This window comes from Triticum aestivum, chromosome 1A (genome assembly GCF_018294505.1).
Source record: "Triticum aestivum cultivar Chinese Spring chromosome 1A, IWGSC CS RefSeq v2.1, whole genome shotgun sequence".
Classification (NCBI taxonomy): Eukaryota; Viridiplantae; Streptophyta; class Magnoliopsida; order Poales; family Poaceae; genus Triticum; species Triticum aestivum.
The window spans coordinates 466734000-466744036 of NC_057794.1; positions in this window are offsets into that span (position 1 = coordinate 466734000).

Sequence of the window (10037 nt, forward strand, 5' to 3'; positions counted from 1 at the left end):
CCTCCGCGTTCAACACACGTACAGCCCGGTGACGTCTCCCATGCCTTGATCCAGCAAGGAGAGAGGGAGAGGTTGAGGAAGACTCCATCCAGCAGCAGCACAACGGCGTGGTGGTGATGGAGGAGCGTGGCAATCCTGCAGGGCTTCGCCAAGCACCTACGGGAGAGGAGAAGAACTTGGGAGAGAGGGAGGGGCTGCACCAAAGGCATAAGGTGTGTTTGGGAGGCCCTCCTACCCCACTATATATAGGGATCCCAAGGGGGGATGCGCCAGCCCCTAGGAGATCCAATCTCCAAGGGGGCGGCGGCCAGGGGAGGAGTCCTCCCCCCCCCAAGGCACCTAGGAGGTGCCTTCCCCTGCTGGGACTCTTCCTTTAGGGTTTCCCCAGGCGCATGGGCCTCTTGGGGCTGGTGCCCTTGGCCCATGTAGGCCAAGGCGCACCCCCTACAGCCCATGTGGCCCCCCGGGGCAGGTGGCCCCACCCGGTGGGCCCCCGGGACCCTTCCGGTGGTCCCGGTACAATACCGATGACCCCGAAACTTGTCCCGATGGCCGAAACAGGACTTCCTATATATAAATCTTTACCTCCGGACCATTCCGGAACTCCTCGTGACGTCCGGGATCTCATCCGGGACTCCGAACAACATTCGGTAACCACATACAAGCTTCCTTTATAACCCTAGCGTCATCGAACCTTAAGTGTGTAGACCCTACGGGTTCGGGAGACATGCAGACATGACCGAGACGTTCTCCGGTCAATAACCAACAGCGGGATCTGGATACCCATGTTGGCTCCCACATGTTCCACGATGATCTCATCGGATGAACCACGATGTCAAGGACTCAATCGATCCCGTATTCAATTCCCTTTGTCTATCGGTATTTTACTTGCCCGAGATTCGATCGTCGGTATCCGATACCTTGTTCAATCTCGTTACCGGCAAGTCACTTTACTCGTTCCGTAACACATCATCCCGTGATCAACTCCTTGGTCACATTGCGCATATGATGATGTCCTACCGAGTGGGCCCAGAGATACCTCTCCGTTTACACGGAGTGACAAATCCCAGTCTCGATCCGCATAAAACAATAGATACTTTCGGAGATACCTGTAGTGCACCTTTATAGTCACCCAGTTACGTTGTGACGTTTGATACACCCAAAGCACTCCTACGGTATCCAGGAGTTACACGATCTCATGGTCAAAGGAAGAGATACTTGACATTGGCAAAGCTCTAGCAAACGAACTACACGATCTTTGTGCTAGTCTTAGGATTGGGTCTTGTCCATCACATCATTCTCCTAATGATGTGATCCCGTTATCAACGACATCCAATGTCCATAGCCAGGAAACCATGACTATCTGTTGATCACAACGAGCTAGTCAACTAGAGGCTCACTAGGGACATATTGTGGTCTATGTATTCACACGTGTATTACGATTTCCGGATAATACAGTTATAGCATGAATAAAAGACAATTATCATGAACAAGGAAATATAATAATAATATTTTTATTATTTCCTCTAGGGCATATTTCCAACACATGGAGCATATGAGATGTTCCAGGAGTTGAAGTTAATATTTCAAGCAAATGCCCGGATTGAGAGATATGAAGTCTCCAATAAGTTCTATAGCTGAAAGATGGAGGAGAACAGTTCTGTCAGTGAACATATACTCAAAATGTTTGGGTATAATAATCACTTGATTCAATTGGGAGTTAATCTTCCAGATGATTGCGTCATTGACAGAATTCTCCAATCACTGCCACCTAGCTACAAGAGCTTCATGATGAACTATAATATGCAAGGGATGAATAAGACTATTCCCGAGCTCTTCGCAATGCTGAAAGCTGCGGAGGTAGAAATCAAGAAGGAGCATCAAGTGTTGATGGCCAACAAGACCACTAGTTTCAAGAAAAAGGGCAAAGGGAAGAAGAAGGGGAACTTCAAAAAGAACAGCAAGCAAGTTGCTACTTAAGAGAAGAAACCCAAATCTGGACCTAAGCCTAAAACTGAGTGCTTCTACTGCAAGAAGACTGGTCACTGGAAGCGGAACTGCCCCAAGTATTTGGCGGATAAGAAGGATGGCAAGGTGAACAAAGGTATATGCGATATACATGTTATTGATGTGTACCTTACTAATGCTCGCAGTAGCACCTGGGTATTTGATACTGGTTCTGTTGCTAACATTTGCAACTCGAAACAGGGACTACGGATTAAGCGAAGATTAGCTAAGGACGAGGTGATGATGCGCGTGGGAAATGGTTCCAAAGTCGATGTGATCACGGTCGGCACGCTATCTCTACATCTACCTTCGGGATTAATATTAGACCTAAATAATTGTTATTTGGTGCCAGCGTTGAGCATGAACATTATATCTAGATCTTGTTTGATGCGAGACGGTTATTCATTTAAATCATAGAATAATGGTTATTCTATTTATATGAGTAAAATCTTTTATGGTCATGCACCCATGAAGAATGGTCTATTCTTATTAAATATCAATAGTAGTGACACACATATTCATAATGTTGAAGCCAAAAGATGAAGAGTTGATAATGATAGTGCAACTTATTTGTGGCACTGCCGTTTAGGTCATATCGGTGTAAAGCGCATGAAGAAACTCCATACTGATGGAGTTTTGGAACCACTTGATTATGAATCACTTGGTACTTGCGAACAGTGCTTTATGGGTAAGATGACAAAAACACCATTCTCTGGTACTACGGAGAGAGCAACAAATTTGTTGGAAATCATACATACAGATGTATTTGGTCCGATGAATGTTGAGGCTCGTGGCGGATATCGTTATTTTCTCACCTTCACAGATGACTTAAGCAGATATGGGTATATCTACTTAATGAAACATAAGTCTGAAACATTTGAAAAGTTCAAAGAATTTCAGAGTGAAGTTGAAAATCATCGTAACAAGAAAATAAAATTCCTACGATCTGATCGTGGAGGAGAATATTTGAGTTACGAGTTTGGTGTACATTTGAAACAATGCGGAATAGATTCGCAACTCACGCCACCCGGAACACCATAGTGTAATGGTGTGTCCGAACGTCGTAATCGTACTTTACTTGATATGGTGCGATCTATGATGTCTCTTACTGATTTACCGCTATCATTTTGGGGTTATGCTCCAGAGACGGCCGCAATCACGTTAAATAGAGCACCATCAAAATCCGTTGAGACGACGCCTTATGAACTATGGTTTGGCAAGAAACCAAAGTTGTCATTTCTGAAAGTTTGGGGTTGCAATGCTTATGTGAAAAAGCTTCAACCTGATAAGCTCGAACCCAAATCGGAGAAATGTGTCTTCATAGGATATCCAAAGGAAACTATTGGATACACCTTCTATCACAGATCCGAAGGCAAGACTTTTGTTGCTAAATTCGGAAACTTTCTAAAGAAGTGAGTGGGAGGAAAGTAGAACTTGATGAGGCAACTGTACCTTCTCCCTTATTGGAAAGTAGTACATCACAGAAACCAGTTTCTATGACACCTACACCAATTAGTGAGGAAGCTAATGATGATGATCATGAGACTTTAGAACAAGATACTACTGAACTTCGTAGATCAACCAGAGTAAGATCCGCACCAGAGTGGTACGGTAATCCTGTTCTGGAAGTCATGCTACTAGATCATGATGAACCTACGAACTATGGAGAAGCGATGGTGAGCCCAGATTCCGCAAAATGGCTTGAAGCCATGAAATCTGAGATGGGATCCATGTATGAGAACAAAGTGTGGACTTTGGTTGACTTGCCCAAAGATCGGCAAGCAATTGAGAATAAATGGATCTTCAAGAAGAAGACTGACGCTGACGGTAATGTTACTGTCTACAAAGCTCGACTTGTCGCAAAAGGTTTTCGACAAGTTCAAGGGATTGACTACGATGAGACCTTCTCACCCGTAGCGATGCTTAAGTCTGTCCGAATCATGTTAGCAATTGCTCGCATTTTATGATTATGAAATATGGCAGATGGATGTTAAAACTGCATTCCTGAATGGATTTCTGGAAGAAGAGTTGTATATGATGTAGCCGGAAGGTTTTGTCGATCCAAAGGGAGCTAACAAAGTGTGCAAGCTCCAGCGATCCATTTATGGACTGGTGCAAGCCTCTCGGAGTTGCAATAAACGCTTTGATAGTGTGATCAAAGCATTTGGTTTTGTACAGACTTTTGGAGAAGCCTATATTTACAAGAAAGTGAGTGGGAGCTCTGTAGCATTTCTGATATTATATGTAGATGACATATTACTAATAGGAAATGATATAGAATTTCTGGATAGCATAAAGTGACACTTGAATAAGAGTTTTTCAATGAAAGACCTCGGTGAAGCTGCTTACATATTGGGCATTAAGATCTATAGAGATAGATCAAGACGCTTAATTGGACTTTCACAAAGCACATACCTTGACAAAGTTTTGAAGAAGTTCAAAATGGATCAAGCAAAGAAAGGATTCTTGCCTGTGTTACAAGGTGTGAAATTGAGTAAGACTCAATGCCCGACCAATGTAGAAGATAGAGAAAAAATGAAAGATGTTCCCTATGCTTCAGCCATAGGCTATATCATGTATGCAATCTGTGTACCAGACCTGATGTGTGTCTTGCTATAAGTCTAGCAGGGAAGTACCAAAGTAATATAGGAGTGGATCACTGGACAGCAGTCAAGAACATCCTAAAATACCTGAAAAGGACTAAGGATATGTTTCTCATATATGGTGGTGACAAAGAGCTCATCGTAAATGGTTACATTGATGCAAGCTTTGACACTGATCCGACGATTCTAAATCGCAAACCGGATACGTGTTTACATTAAACGGTGGAGCTGTCAGTTGGTGCAGTTCTAAACAAAGCGTTGTGGCGGGATCTACATGTGAAGCGGAGTACATAGCTGCTTCGGAAGTAGCAAACGAAGGAGTCTGGATGAAGGAGTTCATATCCGATCTAGGTGTCATACCTAGTGCATCGGGTTCAATGAAAATCCTTTGTGACAATACTGGTGCAATTGCCTTGGCAAAGGAATCCAGATTTCACAAGAGAACCAAGCACATCAAGAGACGCTTCAATTCCATCCGGGATCTAGTCCAGGTGGGAGACATAGAGATTTACAAGATACATACGGATCTGAATGTTGCAGACCCGTTGACTAAGCCTCTTCCACGAGCAAAACATGATCAGCACCAAAGCTCCATGGGTGTTAGAATCATTACTGTGTAATCTAGATTATTGACTCTAGTGCAAGTGGGAGACTGAAGGAAATATGCCCTAGAGGCAATAATAAAGTTATTATTTTATTTCCTTATATCATGATAAATGTTTATTATTCATGCTAGAATTGTATTATCCGGAAACATAATACTTGTGTGAACACATAGACAAACAAAACGTCACTAGTATGCCTCTACTTGACTAGCTCATTAATCAAAAATGGTTATGTTTCCTAACCATAGACATGTGTTGTCATTTGATTAACGGGATCACATTATTAGGAGAATGATGTGATTGACATGACCCATTCCATTAGCTTAGCACCCGATCGTTTAGTATCTTGCTATTGCTTTCTTCATGACTTATACATGTTCCTATGACTATGAGATTATGCAACTCCCGTTTGCCGGAGGAACACTTTGTGTGCTACCAAACGTCACAATGTAACTGGGTGATTATAAAGGAGCTCTACAGGTGTCTCCAAAGGTAAATGTTGGGTTGGCGTATTTCGAGATTAGGATTTGTCACTCCGATTGTCGGAGAGGTATCTCTGGGCCCTCTCGGTAATGCACATCACATAAGCCTTGCAAGCATTGCAACTAAGGAGTTAGTTGCGAGATGATGTATTACAAAACGAGTAAAGAGACTTGCCAGTAATGATATTGAACTAGGTATTGAGATACCGACGATCGAATCTCGGGCAAGTAACATACCGATGACAAAGGGAACAACATATGTTGTTATGCGGTCTGACCGATAAAGATCTTCGTAGAATATGTGGGAGACAATATGAGCATCCAGGTTCCGCTATTGGTTATTGACCGGAGACGTGTCTCGGTCTTGTCTACATTGTTCTCGAACCCGTAGGGTCCGCACGCTTAAGGTTTCGATGACAGTTATATTATGAGTTTATGAGTTTTGATGTACCGAAGTTAGTTCGGAGTCCCGGATGTGATCACGGACATGACAAGGAGTCTCGAAATGGTCGAGACATAAAGATTGATATATTGGAAGCCTATGTTTGGACATCGGAAGTGTTCCGGGTGAAATCGGCATTTTACCGGAGTACCGGGAGGTTACCGGAACCCCCCCCCCCCCGGTAACCTAATGGGCCTTAATGGGCCTAGTGGAGGAAGAGGAGAGGAGGCCTAGGGGCAGCCACGCGCCCCTCCCCCCCAAGTCCGAATTAGACAAGGAGGGGGGCAGCACCCCCCTTTCCTTTCTTCCCTCTCCTCCTTCCCCCCAAGTCCTAATCCAACTAGGGAAAGGGAGGGGAGTCCTACTCCCGGTAGGAGTAGGACTCCTCCTGCACGCCTCCTCCTAGGGCCGGCCGCACCCCCCTTGGCTCCTTTATATACGGGGGCAGGGGGCACCCCTAGACACACAAGTTGATCTCTAAGATCGTTCTCTTAACCGTGTGCGGTGCCCCCTTCCACCATAGTCCTCGATAATATTGTAGTGGTGCTTAAGCGAAGCCCTGCGATAGTTGAACATCAAGATCGTCACCACGCCGTCGTGTTGACGGAACTCTTCCCTGACACTTTGCTGGATCGGAGTCCGGGGATCGTCATCGAGCTGAACGTGTGCTAAAACTCAGAGGTGCCGTAGTTTCGGTGCTTGATCGGTCGGGCCGTGAAGACGTACGACTACATCAACCGCGTTGTCATAACGCTTCCACTGTCGGTCTACAAGGGTACGTAGATCATACTCTCCCCTCTCGTTGCTATGCATCACCATGATCTTGTGTGTGCATAGGAAAATTTTGAAATTACTATGTTCCCCAACACCAGCCACCTGTGTGCAAAGCACGTCAGTAGAACCAGTCTCGCATAAGCGTACGCGTAATGTCGGTCCGGGCCGCTTCATCCAACAATACCGCCAAACCAAAGTATGACATGCTGGTAAGCAGTATGAGTTGTATCGCCCACAACTCACTTGTGTTCTACTCGTGCATATAACATCTATGCATAAACCTGGCTCTGATGCCACTGTTGGGGAACGTAGTAATTTCAAAAAAATTCCTACGCATACACAGGATCATGGTGATGCATAACAACGAGGGGGGAGAGTGTGTCTATGTACCCTCCTAGACCGAATGGGGAAGCGTTAGCACAACGCAGTTGATGTAGTCGTACGTCTTCATGATCCGATCGATCCAAGTACCGAACACACGGTAGCTCCGAGTTCTCCACATGTTCAACTCGATGACGTCATGCGAGTTCCAATCCAGCAAAGCTTCACATGAGAGTTTCGTCAGCACAACGGCATGGTGACGGTGATGATGATGCCACCGGCGCAGGGCTTCGCCTAAGCACCGCTACGATATGATCGAGGTGAATTATGGTGGAGGGGGGCACCGCACACGGCTAAGAGATCGATGATCAATTGTTGTGTCTATGGGGTGCCCCTTGCCCCTGTATATAAAGGAGCAAGGGGAGGAGGCGGCCGGCCAGGGAGAGGCGCGCCAAGAGGGGGAGTCCTACTCCCACTAGGAGTAGGACCCCTTCCTTTCCTAGTAGGAGTAGGAGAGGAGGAAGGAAAGGGAGAGGAGGAGAAGGAAAGAGGGGGTGGCCCCCCTTGCCCTAAACCAATTCGGTTTGGGCCTTGGGGGGGGCACACCCCACACTCTCCTTGCTGCCCTCTATTTCCACTAAGGCCCATGTAGGCCCATTAAGCCCCCCGGGGGGTTCTAGTAACCCCCCGGTACTCCGGTATATGTCTGAAACCTTCCGGAACCTTTCCGGTGTCCGAACATAGTCGTCGAATATATCGATATTTACGTCTTGACCATTTCAAGACTCCTCATCATGTCTGTGATCATATCTGGGACTCCGAACTACCTTCGGTACATCAAAACTCATAAACTCATAATACCGATCATCACCGAACATTAAGCGTGCGGACCCTACGGGTTTGAGAACTATGTAGACATGACTGAGACACGTCTTTGGTCAATAACCAATAGCGGAACCTGTATGCTCATATTGGCTCCCACATATTCTATGAAGATCTTTATTGGTCAAACTGCATAACAACATACATTGTTCCCTTTGTCAGCGGTATGTTACTTGCCCGAGATTCGATCGTCGGTATCTCAATACCTAGTTCAATCTCGTTACCGGCAAGTATCTTTACTCGTTCCGTAATACATCATCCCGCAACTAACTCATTAGTTACAATGCTTACAAGGCTTATAGTGATGTGCATTACCAAGTGGGCCCAGAGATACCTCTCCAACAATCGGAGTGACAAATCCTAATCTCGAAATACGCCAACTCAACAAGTACCTTCGGAGACACCTGTAGAGCACCTTTATAATCACCCAGTTATGTTGTGACATTTGGTAGCACACAAAGTGTTCCTCCGGTAATCGGGAGTTGCATAATCTCATAGTCATAGGAACATCTATAAGTCATGAAGAAAGCAATAGCAGTAAACTAAAATGATCAAGTGCTAAGCTAACAGAATGGGTCAAGTCAATCACATCATTCTCCTAATGATGTGATCCCGTTTATCAAATGACAACTCATGTCTATGGTTAGGACACACAACCATCTTTGATTAACGAGCTAGTCAAGTAGAGGCATACTAGTGACACTCTGTTTGTCTATGTATTCACACATGTATTATGTTTCCGGTTAATACAATTCTAGCATGAATAATAAACATTTATCATGATATAAGGAAATAAATAATAACTTTATTGTTGCCTCTAGGGCATATTTCCTTCAAAAATTGATAGGACATATGTCTTGGGTCTTTAGAAGTCATATCCTAATCCTTCCTTATTGTCTCAAAATATTCTTCTATGCTTCTGTTTGAGAAACTATAAAATATCAAACTTGCAAAAGCTACTATCGAAAAGGTTTTAAAGGGTCCCATTGAGTACCCAACTAAAAGGGCAGGAACCTAAAACTGTGAAACACACTGTAGTCAATGATATGTTCCTCGTAGGACAAGCTACCAAACTGGTACACCGTTGCCAAACGCTTAAGACGAAGACCAAGAAAAGGACTGACTAAAGCAGCAATACCAACATAAACTTAACACCGCACCACTGGCAATCCAAACAAAATAGTCAACAGACCATTTACTGGATCATCAGGACCGAAACCTAAATATGCAAACGAGCAACCCATGAAACACATTCATAAACTTTTGGCTATGTGAATCCAAACTATTCAAAGGTCGGGCGTGTGCCCATTGTGTTTATATCCCTTCAATGCTTTATTTTGAGTTAATAAAATCCACCATTTGTCATAAAAATATATAAAATATTCAACTGACTGTAAATCATTCCTTAACACAAACACAAAATTAACTTATTACATATTTATATGTGAGCTTTCAAGAATTCCCACTAGCATCCCTACTAAAAACATTGGTCTTTGGTGTTTGTTGCGATGGCCACTCGAGGACAGGGAGATAAAACCGTGAAACACTTATTTGAACTTTATTATGCTAGATGCACCTGGATTAGCATGCTCAAAATCGATCGCTGCCGACTTTGTCCTTTTGGACAATAACAACATATGTCACATCATCAAGAGCATATGTAATAGGTTGTATGTTATCTTGTTGGTAAAAGTAGACATGTCCAATAAATCTACATACAAGAACTCTTTTTGGATTAGTTAGAATTGCTTACCATATATGTCATGTGGTTACATACAAGAACTCCAATACTAGATTGCATGTACATTGCCCAATGGAAGGTTAGAGAATAAATATGGTTGCTCTCGCATCTCTTCTTGAAGCTTGTTTTTTCGAAAAGGGGGGACTCCCCGGCCTCTGCATCAGAACGATGCATACGGCC